The following is a 21,147-nucleotide window of genomic DNA, read 5'->3' as shown; positions in this document are numbered from 1 at the left end:
TCTCACTTCCGCATAACCCCAGAAAATGCCTTCAAACAAACTTCCCCTTGATGCATAAAGAACAAAACAAAATAGAGAATACGTTCAAAGTCATGTCAGCTACCTCCCTTTAATGCATGAGTGCATTCTTCCAGCCTCACATTCTGGTTCTGTAGAGGATGATACTGTGACTGCGCTACACACTACAGGAGCATGTGCAATTCCATATGCGTTCTCCTGTGTATACAGCAGCTCTCAACAGAGATGATATTACATGTGCATGTCCTCTAACACTTTTTTGACTGTAAAGTGGTTCCCTCCTCAAAGATATTTTTTTTCTTCTACCTCCTCTGTCAGCATGCAGTCATACTCTCTGGAAATGGTTGCTGGTGGGCAAGGAATTACATCTGTTGGTATAATCTTCACCTATTTACACCCTGCAGTGATACTTGTGTCTGACTGGGGACTGCAAATATCTCTGAAGAATTCCTTGGGAACGAATGGCACTGTCAGTATATGCACACATATACTCACTGTGGTTGCGCAACATTTACATAAGACCATGGGAACGGCCTTACACAATTGAGGTCTGTTTTCCTGTACGAAGAAGGAGAACGTATCACCATTGGGTACCAATCTCATTAAAGGAAGGAGGTAGACATGATCGTTGTTGATGACCTTCCTTTAAGTGGTAGTGGGCCCAGTCTGGTTGATTATTTGTGGAGAAGACATTACTGAAGAGAGCTGTTTTTAGGCTCTCCTTAAAAGTGGAGGCTCAACTGAAAATCCAATGCAATAATGTGTTATGTATTCTATTGTAGCCATTCATTGATTGTGAACCTATCTTTTGGAATCAGTGGGGTGCTGTGCATCGGTAGTAGCTACAGGCACACATTAGATGGTTAGAGGAATGTACTGTCCTTACAGCATATCATTTATGACAGGCATACCATTTAGAGCAGCCGATAACAGTTCACATGCCAAAGACAGAGCATTGCACATCCATCCCTTTTCATGGTGTAGCTTTGTAGATTCTTCTCGTGTTGACTGATATAGGATGGTGGGCAGTCTCGTAGAAAGGAGACATTTTCTATTGATCATGTTTTGTGAATTGTGTTTATGGTTTTGAGCATATTTCCAGATTTGCTTGGAGCCAAGTAGAGCCTTTTTTGACCTCATGAACATGTAAATAGAGCTCAAACTAAGAAACATCCTGGGACATTATCATTTGCCACTATGTACAGGAAACAAAGGAAAAAGACATTTGTAAATTGGCTATGTTCCATGTGTTTTTTATTTCATGTTCACTTAATATTATTAATTGTGAGGATACACATGTTTATTTAGTGTTCTTTCTCTGTGCTTGTGCCTTTAGTACCTTGTCGAACTTCTTTGCACTTCCATCAGGAAAGAACACCTGTCATGCGCACTTTTTTGAACACATGGAACAACCATGAGCCCTTCTCACATGGTTCTTTGTGTTAGACAATAAAATAGCACTTTAGGTCAAGCAGCATGGACACAACGGAGTAAATAGCTGCATTTCGTCAGAATCGTTGAGCAGTGTGATTCTTTAAGCCTTTAATGAGGAGTTGTGGCTAATCTGTCATGTGATTTGCACTGAATTACAAGCCGACTTCCTAAACATAGAAGGCGTAAAGGCCTGTCATAGTTTACATGTAACCATTGTTCTTAAGAAAATAACCTTCTCGTGGGTATTAAATCAATGTTAACCTCTCTCCAAGAATAATACTGAGCTGTAATAAGCAAAAGCAAATATTGTGACTGTCTAACAGATTAAAGAATTGGGTTTAATTAAAATAAAGTGTGTCCCTCTGAGAAACATCATCAATTGTTATCTTATCACTGGGCCCATGTAAGCCTATCATGTAAGTCTATCTAGCATTTGATACGGCCTTCTAAATTTAATGGGTGAGTGGGGATAAACAAAAAAGATTCATCCATATTTAGAAATCTGTAATATTCTGGATATCCCCTATCAGGAATTGACCCATTCTGAGGCTTGGACATTTGGTTGAACGCCTTTGGAAAATGTCGGATGACGGTGATGTGCACACTCTGGTCATGCTGAATTAGTCAGCTGCATTCAGAACCATCAAATAAGCAACTATTTTCATCAACTTCTAAGTTATTGTTATTGGTTGAACTGTGATTGACATTTTAGATTGTTTTAACTGCCTACATAGACCCATGAGGAAAAGCCTTGTCTTTCATCTTTTTTGATATATATTGTGTTCCACTGACGTCCACACACAACCATTTGTGTGGCATTAGAATCTATGTTTGTGAGGAATACATGCATTTCCCATGCACATTAGCACCAGCCGCAGATGGTTAACACGCAATTTGTATTAGCTCCCGATACAGATTGACAGTACAATAAATGCAAATTGATAGATTTTGAACAAATTATTAACCTCTAGATTGAGCGGCAGAAAGACACTCCACAGTTTTAATGTTGAGATTCAGGCAAACAAAAAGGTTGATGAGGCATCTGATTGCTATTATTAAAAAGAAAGACATCCCAGAGACAGATAAAAAAGCAATAATTCGTAAACTCGGACAGGATTATAAGAACAAAATTAAGACCTTAAAATGGAGTTTAGAATAGAAAGATGCAGAGGCTACGTTAACCACCGTATTAGCAGATAGAACATTCTGAGATTTAGCAAACAGGCAAGGATTCCTGTGAGGCATTGCTATAAACGTCTGTTATCACTTTTGTTATTTACGCTTTGCTGGTATGACTTGAATAGACGAGTGTAAGTCTAAGCATTTTCCCAGCACATTACGCACATGTATGACCAACTGGACTTTATCACAGTAGCCCCCGGTTTTTACCTCCCGCAATTTACCCGTTTCGCATATTATGGGCCTCATTACACGGTAGGCGGTAAGGGTTTACCGGTACCGGTAAACCCTTACCGCCTTACTACGAGTTCCCTTTGCGGGACCCGACCTTAACAGCTGGTTTTACCAGGTGTTAAAGTAGGGTGCCGCAAAGGGACCTTGGTGCTAATTACGGTACAGCAACTTGCGGTACCATAATTAGCACCTTCCCCATTCCCATTATGCCCTATGGGGGCAAAAATGGGAATGGGGAAGTGCCTTGGTGAATGGGGAATTACCGCCCCCGCTCACCTTGGATTAGGGCGGTAATTCCGCCATCCACCAAGGCGGACACGGTAAAATACCGCCGGCAACCATGGCGCTAATAGCGCCATGGTTACCGCCTACCGTGTAATGGGGCCCTATATCTCTCTATTTGTATTAGGCACAGTCCAACTGCCCTACCAGCAAAATGGGCACTCTTTTATTGCTCATACAGGTATTCCAGTCACAGATGATTCTTTAGCCTTGCGGACGATGTAATTTGTCACCATTTGATTTGCCAATTTATTTTTAAATGTGTTTATTGGCATTTGTAAACAAACACTGATACCATAAATCTTGTGCATTAGTTACAAGTGTACATGGAGCTTGATTGGTGCAATCTGCCAAAATAATAACAAGCAAACAAATCAAACAACATAACAGTTCTCCATGCATTTCAACTAGGTCTTAACATTACCAGTATTGTTGGAAGGCCCTTGGTAAAGACCAGCAATGTTCCAAAAATACACAGTCGGTCCATAGTTACCAGATTCCTACTTGGTCTGGGGATGTTAGAGTATATAAGAGGGACGAAGGGAATATCAAATCCAACTATCTGCGCAACATTTCAAGCTGTGACAGGGTGATCACTGTGGCTTATCAACTGAGGGGTGAAACATATCCCACACCAGTTGCTTCCATGACTCGTAGGCTCCACCCGAGTCCGCGTCTAGGCTCTGTGCCGATTTCGCCCACACTTTGGTCTCCTTCTCAGCCCAACTGCGGTCTCCCAGCAGACTTCCAAGACATGGCAATGCAGCGTTTTACAAGGATGAATGCCAGATCCATAAACTTAATAATGTGTTTGTGCTTACTATTCCTCGGGTATGCACCTAGTAGGCACTCCACTGGATTCCAAGAGTATCTTGTGACCCCGGCTTTCCTGCATGCTTGTTCAACTCGGTACCAGAGACTCTGCACCTTTGTGTAACGTCAAAATATGTGCACCCGATCGGCCCCATTCCCTCGACACCAGGGACAGGTTGACTGTTTATCTGTATTGAATTTGGCTACTTTACTGGGTGCCATATAGGTGCAGTGAAGCACATTTATTTGGACCAATTTGAAGTAGACATTCCTGGACACATCCCAGGGAAACCTGCGAATACATTCCCACTCCTGCTCCCCAATCACCGCCCCTAGATTGGATTTCCAACATGTTTTCAGCTTGGAGCTCCGGGGATTGGGTCTATCCATTAAGGCACCATATAGTCTAGACAGTGGCCGCCAACCATCCTCCAGAGTGTACATTAATATCAGCAGCGCATTTGCCACTGGTTCTTCTGGCTACCCACACTTTTTCCATTTAGCCACCCCCGCTATTCTCATATATTGCAAGAAATGATCCCCGACTATTGTGTCCAACTCTTTACATTTACCATTTTCAAACATACCGCCCCAGGTAGAGACTCTTTAGCCCTCCCAACGTCGTGCTACTGCAAGATCATCTCTGTTCCAGAATAGATCGGTACATCAGGTGAGTAAGGGCAGTCTATCTGAAGTAATTTCAATGCTCTGCACCACACCTTCTTGTGCAAGCTGATTAGTAAGTGTGTGGTGCCCAGGCAGTTCGGTGGTAGCCATATCCCATCCCCGAGGTGGGCATAGGCTACCGCATGCTGTAGCAGCCGTGCCTGAGAGGTAGTTGATAGCCATGTTGTTACAAAACTAAGTTGTGCCACCAAAAAGTAACATTCCAAATTCGGGAGCTGAATGCCGCCCTCCTTATAGGGCAGACAGAGCATTGCAGGGCAAATCTGATGACTAGACAAGTCCCACAGAAATCCCCTAACCAGAGAGTTCAGTAAATGGAAGAAGGAGACATTAATATAAAGGTGGATATTAGGAAAGAAGTACAAGAATCTGGGTTGGACAATCTTTTTTATAATCGCTACTCTGCACATCAGTGAACGTGGGAGCCTAGACCAAAAGGACTTCGATCTTCTCAACCCTTGTACTACTCCCGGTGTATTGCATGTGTGCATGTCTTCAGGTGTGTGCATGATGTGTAAACCTAAGTACCTAAAGGAACCCACTTCCCATGGGAGCCCCATTTTCGGCAGAGCCTCAACCTCATTCCCGCAGAGTCCCGCTAATGAAAAAGTGCAAGAATTATCTCTATTAAAAGATATCCCAGACAATTTTGCAAAGTTGTCATATACTTCCATGACTATTGGCATATTGTGTTATGCGGCTCTGCAATATACAACAGGGCATCATCGCCATACAGCGATATTAAGTGTCTAGCGCCACCAACCAAAATGCCCACTTCTAGAAGTTCTTGGCGCAAATAGACCTCTAGTGGCTCTGGCGCCAATACATACAATATGGCTGATATCGGGCATCTCTGCCGCGTTCCCCTTTGAATATCCCATTCCACAGACACCTGCCTCTCAGTTTTGACTCTGGCAGTTGGCGATGTATGCAGGATCATTACCCATCTTATAAACTTTTCACCAAACCCAAATCCATGCAGTACTGCAAACAGCCATTCCCAGAAAAACGAATCAAAAGCTTTAATCGCATTTAGCGATACCACTACGCACTGTTCGGGGCATTCATTGGTCTGTGCAATAATGTGTTGCAGTCGACGCAAATTCAGGGCGGTGCTATGGCCTGGAATAAAACCTGTCTGGTCACTATGTATCAGACTGGCAATCACTCTGCGGAGCCGCCCTGCCAATATCGTTGTCAGTATGTTCATATCATAATTGAGCATTGCCAGGGGTCGATACAATTTGCATCTATCTGTGGGTTTCCCTGGTTTGGGTATCGGAACCACTGGGGTTTCCTGCATACTTGCCGGGAGTGCACCTCGTATAAGCTTCCTCTAAGGACTTGAGCAACACAGGGGCCAGTGTTGAATTATACATTTTATAAAATTCAGGTGGAAGTCCATCACTTGCCAGTGTTTTACTTGTAGCAAGTGAAGCAATCGCATCACGCACGTCTTCTAACATGATGGGTTGGTCTAGCATGTCCTGTTGTGCGTTCTCTAGCTTGGGAAGCACCATTGATGAGAGGGCATCCGTCAGATCATCCGGGGGAACATGCTCTACATGACTGTACAATTGGGAGTAAAACCTGTCTAAAAAAATATTAATTCCGATTTGTGACCTGCATATACTCCCATCCACCTCACACAGAGCAGTGGTCAGTTGGCTGGGGTGTTCCTGCCTACACAGACACGACAGGAGCCGTCCCGGCCTACTCCCTCTGCATGTGATCTGGTGGTTCTTGCAACATAATTGAATTTGGATAACTTTCCCACGCCTCAAGGCAGCGGTACTGGGTTTTAGCCAACCTCTCTTCGCTCGTTTGCATACCCAAATTCTGGGCATCCAAGTCTCAGATCTCATCCTCTAGCGTTTCCAGGTCCACCCTCAGGCTTTTTCAGATACCCCCAGTACTAGCTATTTCCTCTCCCTTGAGTACCACCTTCAGGGCTTCCCCTACACTACCGTACTCCTCTACACTGCCTACATTATGTTCCAAAAACTCTGCCATTGTCGTCTGCAACTTGTCTATAAAAATGTGGTCTGTCAAGGCATCCGTTGGCATAAGCCAGGCAACCACCAGAGGGGAGTGATCTAATATTGCTTGCCCCAGGTACTCTTCCCCACGTATGTCTGCCATCTGACATCGCCCAACAAAGATGTAATCAATCCTGGTGTGCAAGGTATGTGGCGAAGAATAGAAGGAGTACCCTCTACCCTTGGGATTCAGTTCTCTCCATGCATCCACTAAATCCAGATTGGTCAGTGCCACATTGAGTGCAGCAGATGCAGCCGATGGTCCTCCCTGGGGAATAGCGGATCAAGCACAGGATCTCTAGTACAATTAAAATCACCACCGCATAAGAAGAAGCACTCCCGTTGGTGCACAAACCGGGAACAAAGTGTGCGAACATGGGACGGAATACCGTGGTTCGGGAAATAAGAGTAAACTATGCACACCTCAATATGGTCAATGTAGCCCTGCAGGATGAGGTACCTGCCATTCTTATCTGCCTCCATCTCCAGCAGCTGAAATGGCAAAGTGTCATTTATCCAAGTAAAAACCCCTGTAGCATATTTAGAGTATGCCAACCAATACGCTTCTGACCCAGCGCTCTCAAACCCTCTCTAGTTCCTCGGTCATTAAGTGGGTCTCCTGAAGCAGGGCAATGGATATCTTCTTTCTTATTAGGAAAGATTCCACCCTATTCCTATGTAAGTATGTGCCCAACTCATGCATGTTCCAAGTTAATACCTTAATGGGGGTCATAGTCCAGGTATCTGCAAACCAGTTAATGCACAAGATCATCAACACCCCTCCTTTCATGGTGACCCTAAGATCCTGCATCCGCCTTATGCCCCTCCACCCAGCTCCCGCCCAACCAGTTAAACCTTATTTGTAGCATGCATGCCAGAATGCATGGAGGACATAGAACTATTAACACAACAAACCAAACAATATTAACTCGCCCAGCCACTGCATGGTGTGTGCTGTACTCAGGCATACCCGTACCATTATAGCCCATCTAGGCCATCATGTATTGGGTAATGGAAGCCTGCAACAGGCCAGCCACCAGCCTATACACAGAGCATTCCAACAAGACCAGTGATAGTTAATCAAACGTTGCCCCCATCTTAAGCAAGGTTGTTTATACAGACAGACGTAAATTTTGCTTAACACACACAGCACAAGAGTCCTAAAATCAATTCTAGTAGGTGCGCCATTCCAGAGGGTGACCATCCAGACATAGTCACAAACCCCACACCCTCCAACTCCCACATGCTTTTTACATCAGATAATGTTACATGGGATGCCCAGGTATTGCATCCTCCAAACTCCTAAAATCCCCTCAATAATGGCACCGTTGGGGTCAAGTGTTAGGCTTATCCCCGCTAGCCAAGTTGTTGTGTTGCAACCACATGTTAGCAGCTGCAGGGGTATTGAAGAAGTGTGCTCTGCCCTTGTAAATGATTTTGAGCCTGGCAGGATATATGAGCATGTATTTGATATTCAGGTGCCTAAACCTCGTCTTGACTGGCACAAAGGAGTTGCTGCCCCTCTGGACCACCGGTGTGTAGCCCGGGTAGATGGCGATTTTAGAATTCTTCTCTGGATCTCCCCGCCTTCCCTGTAGTGTTTCAGAATCATCTCCCTATCTCGGAAGTTCAATATCTTTGTGATGACAGGTCTGGGATGTGATCCCAGTGGGGGGCGCTTCTGCAACGAGCAGTGAGCGCGCTCAACCGCAAAACCTTGCAATAAGTTCCCAGCCCCCATTTCTCCACATATTGAGTGGGGTCTGAGCCATCCAGGCCCTCCCGGAGCCCAAGCAGCCTTACATTTTTCCATCGGGCCCTCCTTTCGGCATCTTCAGCCTGCAGCTCCAAGGCAGTGTTCCTTCTCTCCAGATCTCGGACCCGCATCTCCAGGTCCTTTGTAGAGTCCCTCATTTCCTTCAGCTCCATTTCAACCGTTGTGACTCTTTCAGCTAGTTGTCGAAAGTCCTGCCATAGCAACTGTACGTCTATCTTAACCTCATCGATTTTTGTTTCTAATGAGGATCTCAGCACAGCTATTGCTGCCACTGCCAGGTCTTTTTAGGAGCCTGCGCCAGGCACACAGGCCTCTGTTTGCATTGCAGGCACACTCTGTGTGAGTTCATGGGACTTAGCCGTGTTGACAAACAAGTCTGTAATTTTAGTTTTACCCTTACCCCTGGTTGGGGACATTATTTCAAATGAGGCCAGAGCAGACGCTGGCTCAGGCCCAAGCAGGAATACGAGCGATTTGCAGGTAGCAAAAAGTGGACTGATGTCCCCAAACAGTGTTGTGGAGATCCAGACTCCAGAGGCTGCAGCACCAGGGTTATTTTGCCCTACAATGGAGAGCCATAATCATGGGTTTTCACCCATCCCCCTGCTAAGGGTATGTATGATGTGTGTGTTGGAGGGGAGTCTTTCACTGGTCACCTGAATTGTTTAAATGGGTTTACTACATTGACCATTATTCCTAGAGACTGCAACTGCATTTATATTGGTTTTACCTGAATTGAATGGCAACTCAGCCTCCCTGATGAGTATTGCAGATATGAAAGCGCTTGGAGGAGTACATCAGTGCAAGAAGGGAATCAACCCTGTGAATTATTGGGCAGAAAAATGAGATTTAACACTGTGAATTTGTTGGACACTTGGAGGAGCACAATAGAGCAAAAAGGGAATCAACCCTGTGAACTATTGAGCAGTAATTGGGATTTAACCCTGTGAATATTTTGGACACTTTGGGATTTAACCCTGTGATTGTCTTTGGACACTTCTTCAGGTAATATATTGGTCAGGAATTGGCGTAATTCCTTGGTACTTCCTTGAGTTTCAATACAGTGAATGTGTTTCTCATTATAGATGGGATTTTAAAAGATATCAACTATGAATGCTTTATCATTCCAACACACAAGATCTATTCCCTTGGATTACAATTTGAACGTGTTATTGCCATTCCAATATGGCCGATCACGCACAGTACTCTTTACTACTTCCCAAGACTACGGTTTGTTGTCTTTAACATTGGATACATGCAGCAAAGTGTCCCGCGAATCTATTATTCGACACGCTGCTGTAATTTCAGGTAAGCGCTAACGCAGGAAGTCTTGCACATACACTGGACATGATTTTTAGCTTAATACGTGGCATGATTATTTTTTACAACAAGATACACATTCTCTTATATAGCAGCAGTAGCTCCTGTGTAATTTTATATTGCACGAGAGAAACATTGCGAGTTAACAGTGACTTTCACTGTAAGAACCCAGCCCCATAGCATTGGTAAGGCTTTATGAATACATAATCTTTTCACGTGAGAATAATACAGTTGAATTTAAGCTCAAACAACAATTGGGACATACGGTTGTGCTTGTCTATCATTACAGATATTAGCAAGTTGAATATACGCCAGCAGGTTAGTTGACTTTCAAAGTTTTGTTTTTTCGTGATGTATAGATCCATGGTACATATTTACAACTAACACAAATCGTGTTACTCCTTTTCCCCTTTCCACACCTCTTCTGAACGTAGGTATCAACCATTTAATTATGTATATTCATGTCCGTGACTCATAATATCCATAACTCAATCATATTTGTTCTTTCATGCAACTTATGTATGACGATTTTCTATGTGTGGATCCTTATATGTGACGCACGCTTGATTTGTAATGCTTTCAATTTTCAATTTAATTACAATATGCCTATGTGTAACATGCTATTTTAGATGCAAACTTACTTGGCCCTTGGATAATGACTTTCAATTATCCGACCTAACTAAATGAGTGTACAGGCCCTGATGAAGGACATATGTGTCCGAAATGCATTGGCCCTATGACGCATCTGCTTCTAAATAATGAAAGATTGATGAACTAAGAAGGTAATCATTAGTGAATAAACTAAATTGATGCTGCTTTAACACTTGGATTACTGCCTTTTTACTATTAAGAACATTATAAACCACTATGTGAAGACTGGAAGTGCAGCCCATACCCCTGGCACTGTAGCCAAGGTCCTCTTTCTTGATTACATGCATTTACCATTCACATTAGCACTAGCCACAGATGGTTAACCAGCAATTTATATGGGCTCCGGATACAGATTGACAGTACAATAAATGCACATTGATTAATTTAAAACAAATTATTAACCTCTAGATTGACCGGCAGAAAGAGACTCCATAGTTATAATGTTGAGATTCAGGCAAACAAAAAGGTTATAAGAACAAAATGAAGACCTTAAAATGGAGTTTAGAACAGAAATATGCAGAGGCTATATTAGCCACCTTATTAGCAAAATCAGATAGAACATTCTGGGATTTAACGAATATTACGAGAGACAAGAAATAATCCAACACATTCTGATACTGGAACTGATTGGATTACACATTATGCAAAATTGGATGCTGAGCCTGTAGCATCAACATATCCTTTATTTGAGCCTTCTGAGGTTTGGAAATTGAAGTTTGAGAGTAAGGATATTCTGTGAATTATCAAAAAGTGTAATAAATTTCGGGCCTTGGGTCCTAATGGCCAATGCAATCTGGTTTTGAAAGGAAATCCTTCCAGATGGACCAACATCCTGTACACTTTGTTCCCACAGATTTTGAAGTAAAAATAGAAGGCTTAAATTGGCGTTGCGTATTGGGCATGCCTAATTCTAGACACGGGACCGAAACCGCCCTACTTGACTTGAAAAACCAAATGGACGATGCTAGAGACATGGGTAAACCAGCACTTCTCCTACTCCTTGACCTATCCGCGGCATTCGACCTCGTGGATCATGGTGTCCTATGCCACCACCTTTCCTCCACCGCCAAATTCTCCCCAGAGGCCACAGCTTGGATCACCTCCTTCTTACAAGACAGAACCATGCAAGTATTCTCTGACCTAGCCGCCGCATCACCAACTACTATACTTTGTGGTGTACCCCAAGGCTCCTGTCTCTCCCCCACCCTGTACAACATCTTCACACGACCCCTCTTCCTCATCCTCGACGCTATGGGCATCTCATACACCAACTACGCCGACAACACCCAGATCCTCCTCACTCTCACAGGTAACTATGACACCGACTCCCTGACCCTCAACAACCTCTACAACACCATCCAAGCCTGGATGGCTGACAACGGACTATGCCTCAACTCTGACAAGATGGAACTCCTCCTGGTAGGTTCCCCCGACACGCTAAAAAACCTAGATGTCCAATTTAGCCACTTCACCATTGACTCCATTAAAATCCCGGTCTCCGATTCTGTCAAAACTCTGGGAGTCTACCTGGACTCCAGCCTATCCATGGATAGACAAGTCAACGCAATAGCATCCGCAGCTGCATATCATGCTAAACTTATAAACGCAATCAGGCCCTTTCTATCCAAAGAGAACTGCACCAACATAGGCAGAGCCATCACCGGCTCCAGGCTAGACTACTGCAATGTACTCTTTCTAGGAACCTCCAACAAAAACTTAGAGAGACTACAAGTAATACAGAACAATGCTCTCCGGGCAGCCCAAGGCATTGCTAAAAGAGAACACATCTCTGAAGCCAGAAAACTAGCCCACTGGCTCCCAATAAAGGAAGGGATCGTATTCAAAGCCCTGACACTGACCCACAAGTGCATTCACTTCACTGCTCCTGCTTACCTTTCTCAAAGGATCCACCCTGTCTCCACCACCAGGCCAACCAGATCCCCGTACACCAACTTGCTCTCTGTGCCACTAGTAAAAAGAGTAAAAGCGGGTGGATCCAGCTTCCCCTACCTCGCGCCCACCCTCTGGAATTCCCTACCTCCCACCATCCGTGGCGAGGACTCGCTCACCACCTTCCGCAAAACACTGAAAACTATCCTCTTCACATAAGGACCGACACATCAGCACAAATACTTATCATTTATGTTTGTAATATACGACCAAATGCAATATTTGTAACAACAGTATGATTTCTTGTACTACTCATAATGTGTCAACAATCGCTATCATATGTACCATGTAACTAAGTTATTGCAAGTAACAGCGCCTCAATGCCCCTGGGCTGCTTGCGCGCTATATAAATTTAAATAAATAAATAAATAACTAAATTCTGTATCAGTAAGCATGATTCATCTTGAGTTAGGACTCCTTTGCCTCAATTTCTATGTACTATAGAGCAGGTTGATCCTTTGTAGAAAGTTTTAATTCCCCCCTTTTAATGCTATTTATGAATTGATTAGCAGCAACAAGTTATACAAGTGTGAAATAATATTTGGTTGTCTTGGGAATGTATTTCAGATGAATGGGATAAAATAAAACAAAAACTGAACACTCAGGATCGGTGCGTAACATGTGACAGTATTAAAATGTATAAACTGTTGTCGAACATAGCAACGGAACACAAAAGGTCGGGAGTGAGAACTCGATATTTGACTCAATCGCCATTGTTGTATCAGAGGAACACCATGATGCAATGCAGATTTAATTAAAACAGGGGAAATGTTGTGTATTCGTGCCCTGGGAGAGGGAATTGACCCATCCTTTTGAATTTTGCAGTGAGGAAATTGAGGGTTTGAAAAATGTGGTTATGATATGATCAGCATTAATGCACGTACGAATCACTTCTTATGGTTATTTCAATTCTAATCATTCTTGGATTCTTAGGGAAAAAGTCTGTGTTAGAATTATTTCAGGAGATTCGTTAAAGTTGATATATGATCTTATGTGTTTTTTTTTTTAAAAAAAACATTGATTTTATATCGAAAGGGGTTTAGGTAAAGTTGGGACATTTACTTGATGAATTTCTTTGCTTTTACTGATGATGACATGTTTACCTTTTATGTTAGTTACTTGATATGCTTTGAAAAGGTGTCATTTTGCTGATGTATATTTGACAAACGTGTCATTGTTGAGATGTATTTGTTGTGATTATGTGTAAGGTTTATTTTAAACCATATGCACATTAATAATCAAAACAAATTGATTAAAGATTAACGTGCATACTTTTGAGATTAGGGTAGTCAGAATACTGCATACATTGTGATCTAAAATTCCAAGACTTTTCACATTAGGTGCATACCGTACCCCTAAGGAAGTGCTGCCAAAGGTTCATGCTCTCTTTTGATGCACTCTTCAAGAATCCACTGCTAGTTGTAGTTCTCAAAAAGAGTTTTAAAATATGTATGCCCACAGATTTCACTTCCACATTGCATATGATCAACTGCACAGTAAGCCTACATAGACATGCCAAAGCCACGAACATGTCAAGACTTGTTTAAGACACCAACACTGGTTACCAGAGGCAAGCGTTGCATCATGCACAAGCCCCCTGCATTGTCCACGAGCCTGCTACAAAAAATATCCTACATTTCTCACCAATAAATGTGATCAATATATTCTGTCTATCATGCTGAGTTCAGCCACCTGACTATGGTGGGTTTAGCACACACTCCGTTTTGCTCCTGCTTGGGATAGGAAAACAGATGCCTCCCTCCCATAAACACAATGTCAACTGTGCAAGACAAACAGTGAATGCAAAGTGGTCACAGAACTGGACATCTAGTTTCTGAAACCATCCTACAAGATGCAAAGACTTCACCGACATGGAGGTGAGAAGAGCGGCAAGATGGTCTCATGTCACCGTTACTACTGTGCCACAATCACGTGACAGGACGAGATAATCCACAGCAGCAGGCTTCTCGAAATGGGAGAACACCTTCACAAAGGAGACCATGAAGAAAATAAACCACACAGCAAACATATTGTAAATAAAATACTTCCAAAAGCTTGTCCATGACCCAGCCTCACCCTAGTACACAAACACCAATCCCCATGCCCAAAAGCAGAACAGTGCAGAAGCTGCACTCCACAAAGCAAGTCCTGTCGCCGACAAACGCCAAACTGGTCCCAATGCAAAGCGTTGCTATACATGCCCCAAAACCTTGGACCACAACAATGACTCCAAAAAACCAAGGCACTATGATGATCATGATGACAACCGCTCCATAATGGCTCCAACTACCACTGACACCAGTCTAGGCATGACATACATGCATCATGCATGACACACATCAGTTGTTGCCTTTCAGCAGTTGCAGGAAACTAGATTCATTGAAATATTTGATTAGTTCCACTTCAAACAGAAATGTAAAACCCCATTGCACCATTCCATGAAATATGGTTGTATTTGCGTATTGATAATCATCAACGTGTAGACATGGAAAAGGGGACATTTGCACCTAGGAAACCTAAACTTCTTTGATCCACAGTATTTCTAATTATGAAGGACGGACCTGTTAGGGAGAATTCTCTGTTTAGGCTGAATTTAGCAGCTTTGCTGGATTTCTGGAGTTTGTTTTTTTCCATCCTGCCAAGAGTGGGACTCTTTTCTCCCACTCTTGGACATGTATGTGTGTAATTCCTTTGAAATGTCAATGTGTTCGATGGGCTATGGGGTCTTTTACTCCATAGGGTCTCATATGTTTTTCTATGTGTGTTACCCCGCACCCTACGTGCCGTAACACTGGGGCGTCCTAGCGGACCCCCACCATAGACTCCATACCCGGGGACTGACTACTGTCTGTAAAGTCACCATTGGCTTTACTAGACCTAAATTTACTAACAGAACTAGTACAAACCATCTTATTGTGGACGTACTAGTAGGGGTAATTTGATTACTCCTAGATCTGTTACTCACTTGTTATGTTCGACCCCGAACATAACCCTATGGGATTCGTCCCATTGTTGGAGATTGACCCTTTTTCTCGTTAATCTCTAACGTACCACCGGTCTCCTTATCTTAAATAAGTTTATCGGATGGTATTTTCTGCCAGAACTCGGTTTTTAAAATGGCGTCTGTGTTCGTCTCTGTGACTCCTAAACCAAAGGTTGAGCCCTTTGTTCCACCTTTGGCGGGCCTCTGGACAGAGACCCTCCAAAGTGGTGCCATTCTGTCTGGGTTACCACAGGTGTGTGGGAGGGGTTTTAGGCACCCTGGACCGAGTTGCCTTGCCAACTCCGGTCGCACTCTGGAGTGATTGGCCCAAGTGGTGAGCCTTCCCGCTCACCACTTAGCATGTGTTCATTGACAGCTAGGCTGAATGAATGGGGGTTTTCTGCATAAAAGCAGGGCTTTTGGGTCTGGATCTTCAGAAGTCGCCACAGGACCTAAGAATCCGACGAGGGTAACGCTGAGCCGACCTGCACGACGACACCTCCGGTAGAGCCCTGCGGAACCGACTCACCACTTCCCGACGACAGAGGAGATCTCCCTGCCAGAGAGTCTCTTCCCCTGGATGGTGGGAACAACCAGTCCCCTTTGCTTTTTATTCTCCTCAGGACGCAGTGGTCGAATTGCCCGTGCAGAGCACCTCTGCAACCGGATAGCCACTACCCCTGTACCGCGACCAAAAGGTGGTGCCTTGTGACGGAGCACTCCGCGGCTGGTCTCTTCCCTGGTGGTGCACCAGACTTCACTTTTCTTCGACGACGAGATCATCTCTACTCTTGGCAAAGACCCGACGTGCATCTACCACCAGGAACAACTGCCCCCGCCGGAGCTGCCCTCCACAACAAGGTACCGTGTCCGCCTGGCTTCCCTTTCAATCGGTTCGAGTGAGGTGTCTTAATCCTCTCCTTTCCGTTGGGTCGCCTTCAAGCTTTTCTCATTTATTGTTCTGAACTGGTTCGATCTGCCGATAACAATTTGCTACAAAGACTTGAATGCATCTCCACTAGAGACTTTTTGGGACATCGCGCCTTGCCTCTCTCCGAGTGGGCCTGGCCTCTGAACTTGATGATCTATTGTGATTCTTGCCTTCCTGCCTTGCATTTTATCCGCGAAGGAGTGAACTGTGTTGATTTCGTAACCTGCTTATTTTTCTCTCCCGTCCTAACTAATATTAGAGTGTCATCTAGGTTGAGGTGTACACCTCTGTCTGAAAATAAGTGGTACCGGTAGAACCTAGAGTTGTCGAAATATTGCTAGGGGGATTGATTGGTTTCTTCTTCGTAGAGTAATTGTGTTTGCCATGATAGTGCCATAGTGTTTTTCATAGATTTTTTGTTATAAATAAATACCTTAATATCTTTACACTAAGCCGCGTTGCGTGTTTGCTTGTCTTGCTGTGAAGAATTGCCCTATTTTGTATACTCCACATACTGCTCAACTTTTCTTGAGGGAAGTCTGACTGCTCAGCCACAGCTACCAAGTGAATCTGTGTGGTGCAGACTGCTACCAAGTGGGTTCACCGCCAAACGCCTGTAGTCCTAAATCTTTTGCAGTGGTCCCAGAGGGAACTGCACAGGTTTCCGCCTAACACTGGTGGCAGCGGTGGGATTTGTATCGAGTATACAGTTTAGAGTGCTTTTCGACACTGTAGGATAACTAACCACAAAACTTTGCACAAAAAGCAACTTTCAAAAAACATGTCTACGATGGAAACTTACAGCCAAGAGTCCTTGTCAGGTGAAAATACTGAGAGTTTACGAGCTCTCTGTAGGCAAGAGAATCTTCCTGTAAGAGGCAAGAAGTTAGAACTGATAGAGAGATTGCTGGCGAACCAAAATCTGGGTACTGGTTCAGAGGAACCAATCTCTCCAGCGACTGTAGATAACAGTGATGGTGTTGATCTGAATCGTAATTCTGATGATAGCGATGAAGAGGCTGACGAGGACGGAGAGGCTAACGAAACTGTCTCCCCTGCTCCTCTACCTGCCTTACCAGCTGTGCCTACGGGGCCCATACCAGGTCCCACAAGTAACCCTGCTTATTTTGAACTTGAAAAAATGAATCTCTAACTAGAATACAAACGGTTCTTGGCTCAATCTGAATGAAACCAAGAGCTCGAGTTCAGACGGATGAATGCCCAGGCTGAGCAGAAGCAAGCTGAGTTAAGACTCAGAGAAATAGAACTTAATCACGAGTTAGAGATGAAAAAGTTGTCTATGGAAAATGCTTCTCTCTCCTCTGGTTCCTCTAGGAGCTCCAGTCCCAAAAGACCCCGGATGCCGAAGGAATTAGTGGGTATGTATGAACCGAGATTGGATGTGTTGGATTGGTTAAAACTGTTTGAATACAATCCTGGGCTCCAGGACATCACCGGGAATGCGTTGCTTCCCTGGTTGTTCTCTAGGCTCCCTCCTGTTGCGACTGATGTGGTAATGGAGTTGGGGGAGGCGGATAAGACGGATTACGAAAGTGTGAAACTAGCTTTAATAGCTATATTCGGGAAGACCCCTTCCCAGTATCTTAAGAGGTTTAGAACCCTCAAAAAGCATGATGGTACCGCTTGGGCTACCTGGGTGAGTGAAGGGTTGAAAAACTTAGAGGGATGGATTAAGGGTTACAAAGTGAACACTTATAAGGGTATGAGAAATCTTTTTATGTTGGAGTCTATTTATGATGCCTGTTCTCCTGAGCTCAGGCAGCACTTGGCTGATTCGAAGGAATTGGATTCCAGGGAGCTAGCTAAGGCTGCTGACTTGTGGGTTGCCAACAGGGCTACTCATAAGGATTCTGGGGCAACTCAGAAAAAGGATGAGGGAAAACAACCTAAAAAAGACTCAAAAGAGAATTCGAATAACTCACATTCCAAAGAGGGCCCCAAGCAAAACCAGAAGGGTAAGCCACCGGGAAAACCACAGCAGAATAGTGTGTCTTCTGGTGCCAAACCGGAAGGAGGTCAGAACAAGCCCCCATTCCAGAAAGCATTCGGTAAATGCTTTGTTTGTGGCTCGACTGACCACGTGAAAGTCGATCCCAGATGTAAGGGTAAACCTTCAGGGGTCCAGCTTGTCTCCTTAGCCTTCGCTTCAGAGGAGGAAGTCCAAATGGCAAGTGGAAACTTTCTACTGCTAGCTGACGAACCCATTGGAGTCTCAGCCAGCGTTTCTTTAGTATCTCTGGGGTTGTGGGAACAACAGAATTTAGATGTCTATAATTCTATCCCCGATAATACTAAAGAGTATTATAAGGACAGTGTCCAGGTGAATGGTCAGGAGACTCCTGCCATTAGGGACAGTGGGGCCAGCATAACTGTGGTGGATAAATCGTTTTTTCAGGCTGAGGATGTTGCTAAGGCACCCAAACGGCTCACCAAGTTAGCTGGAGGGGCTGTGCAGATGCTTCCCCAATTACCAGTTCTCATCCAGTGTAACGACATGACTGTGAAGATACCTGTCAGCATACAGAGTGAGGTACCAGGACGCGTACTGTTGGGTAACGATTTGAAAACTCTCGGAGTTGTATCGCATACTCCCAGACCTCCTAGTAAACGGTTACAGGAGCTAACCAGACCTGCAAGAGAGAGGACCATGCGCGGTACTCTCCAGGAGATGATGAAGAAAGATATCACTCCTGCTCCACTGGAATTGTCGTCCAGGTCTCCCAGAATTCAGAAGCGAAAGGGAAACCTAAGACTTCTATCCCGAAACCAGCATCCCGCATTCCAGTGCAGCCAACACGGACTTCCCCGCGGTTGTCCACAGTTACACCCGCAACTCCACCTACAGCCGAGGCTGAGAGGGAGGTACAACCCTGTGTGGTAGAATTAGACTCTGAGGAAGAGCTAATGGAAGGCCAGGAACTCATTGGAGATCTGGATCCTGTTGACCATCCTGAACTGCAGTCTTTACTGGCAGAAGGTGGACCCAGCAGGGCAGACTTCATTAAGGGCCAGAGAGAATGTCCAACTCTGGAAGGTCTTCGCCACCAGGCAGAAGCTCAGGCTGAAGGGCAAGAGCCTGGGAAATACAGGTTGCACTGGGAAGATGGCCTCTTCTACAGTGAACCGACCGAGTCTGCACCTGGAGACTACAAACGACTTGTAGTACCCCAAGAGAACAGACCACAGTTCTTGCAGTTAGCCCACAAGATTCCTTTGGCTGGTCACTTGAGTTTCAAGAAGACTAAGGAAAGGCTCTCTCTCTACTTCTATTGGCCGAAGATGGGGGCCGAAGTAGAAAAACACTGCAGGAGCTGCCACACCTGCCAGATCTCTGGTAAGGTTGGTTCCAAGAATGTGGCACCTTTAGTGCCTCTCCCAGTCGTGGGAGTCCCATTTGAGAGAGTAGGGATTGACATCGTTGGTCCCCTTGATCCTCCAACCTCCTCAGGCAACAGGTTTATACTTGTTGTAGTAGACCATGCTACTAGGTATCAGGAGGCAATTCCTCTGAGGACTGTTACAGCTCCGGCTGTGGCTAAGGCCCTCCTTGGTATTTTTACTAGGGTCGGGTTTCCTAAGGAAGTAATCTCTGACAGGGGTCAAACTTTATGTCCCGCTACATGAAAGCCATGTGGAAAACCTGCGGAGTTACTTACAAGTTCTCAACGGCTTACCACCCACAAACCAATGGGTTGGTAGAACTGTTCAACCGAACCATGAAGAGCATGATAGGTGCTTTAGAAGAACCCCTTAAGCGTAAGTGGGACCTTCTACTGCCATGCCTTCTCTTTGCTTATAGAGAAGTCCCTCATGAAGGCGTAGGTTACTCGCCCTTCAAACTCCTCTATGGTCATCCCATCAGAGGTCCATTGGCCCTGATTAAGGAGGGGTTGGAGAGTGCTCCTTCCCCCAAGCCAGTCAGAGTGACTGACTACGTGATAGGTCTCCAGAGGTGAATGTCACACATGATGACGGAAGCAAACGATAACTTGAAAGCTGGACAAGCATTGGTCAAGCACTGGCACGATCAAAAGGCTAACATGGTTGAGTTCGCTCAAGACCAGCTCGTTCTTGTTATGATCCCAACAAGGCAGAGGGACTTGCAAGATAAGTGGATGGGACCCTTCCGAGTAGTGGGTAAACTCGGAGAGGTTAACTACCTGGTGGACTTGGGCAATCCCAAGGGGGCTCCGACAGTCTTTCACACCAACCGACTTAAAGCGTATGTCTCACGACCTGATGTAGGAGCGTTGCTTCTAGCATCATCCGAGGAAGAAGAGGAGAGTGAAGCTCTTCCGGATCTCCTCAGAGGCTTACCTTTAGACGAAAAAATTGAAGGAGTAAATCTCTCCTCCAATCTGACACCCGAGCAACAAGACGAGTGCAAATCTATGTTGAATCAGTTTGCCTCGCTGTTCTCGCTTTCACCAGGCTTGACCCCTCGGGGCCAGCAAGACATACTCACTGGTGACTGTCTGCCAGTCAAAAGCAGGGGATACCGCATGTCAGAAAACGTACAAACCCACATCAAAGGTGAGGTCAGCAAGATGCTTGATCTCGGGGTAATAGAGCCCTCTACTAGTCCATGGTCTAGCCCAGTTGTGTTAGTACCAACGGCCGGATCTAAAGAACTTAGATTCTGCGTGGATTATAGAGCTCTCAATGCAGTCACCAAGACTGATGCCCACCCTTTGCCAATAACAGATGAGTTGGTGGATAAACTTGGCGCCACCCAGTTCCTCAGCACATTTGACTTGACGTCAGGCTATTGGCAAATAGCCCTGACAGACCATGCCAAGGAGAAAACTGCATTTTCTACCCCCGTTGG

This window comes from Ambystoma mexicanum, chromosome 4q (genome assembly GCF_040938575.1).
Source record: "Ambystoma mexicanum isolate Mex_15411 chromosome 4q, UKY_AmexF1_1, whole genome shotgun sequence".
NCBI lineage: Eukaryota > Metazoa > Chordata > Amphibia > Caudata > Ambystomatidae > Ambystoma > Ambystoma mexicanum.
Note: the sequence above shows the minus strand (reverse complement) of the source record.